Below are 687 nucleotides of genomic sequence, written 5' to 3'. Positions count from 1 at the left end.
TGTCTTCCAGTATTACCACCGGATACATACATGCCACAGACACATAATTGGGTGAACCTTTTCAGATTGTGACTCAGCTTTGCTAAAGTCCCCAATTAGAGGTGTCCAGGGTTCTTAAGCACACTCTTTTGCCTTGGATCACAACTTTATTTCTTTCTCTTTTTTTTTTCTTTTTCTTCTTCTTTTTTTTCTTCTTTTTTTTTTCGAAATTTTCTCTCTTTTTTTTTCATTGCTCTTTCTTGCTTCAAGAATCATTTTTATGATTTTTCAGATCCTCAGTAACATGTCTCCTTTTTCATCATTCTTTCAAGAGCCAACATTCATGAACCACAAATTCAAAAGACATATGCACTGTTTAAACATACATTCAAAGAACAAAAATATTGCTACCACATCAAAATAATTAAACTGTTATAAAATTCAAAATTCATGCAATTCTTCTCTTTTTCAATTAAGCACGTTTTTTTTTATTTAAGAGAGGTGATGGATTCATAGGACATTCATAACTTTAAGGCATAGACACTAAGACACTAATGATCACAAGACACAAACATAGATAAACATAAGCATAATTTTCGAAAAAATAGAAAAATAAAGAACAAGGAAATTAAAGAACAGGTCCACCTTAGTGATGGCGGCTCTTCCTCCCTCTTGAAGGTCCTATGGAGTGCTTGAGCTCCTCAATGT

Source organism: Arachis duranensis, chromosome 5 (assembly GCF_000817695.3).
Source record: "Arachis duranensis cultivar V14167 chromosome 5, aradu.V14167.gnm2.J7QH, whole genome shotgun sequence".
Taxonomy (NCBI): domain Eukaryota; kingdom Viridiplantae; phylum Streptophyta; class Magnoliopsida; order Fabales; family Fabaceae; genus Arachis; species Arachis duranensis.
Note: the sequence above shows the minus strand (reverse complement) of the source record.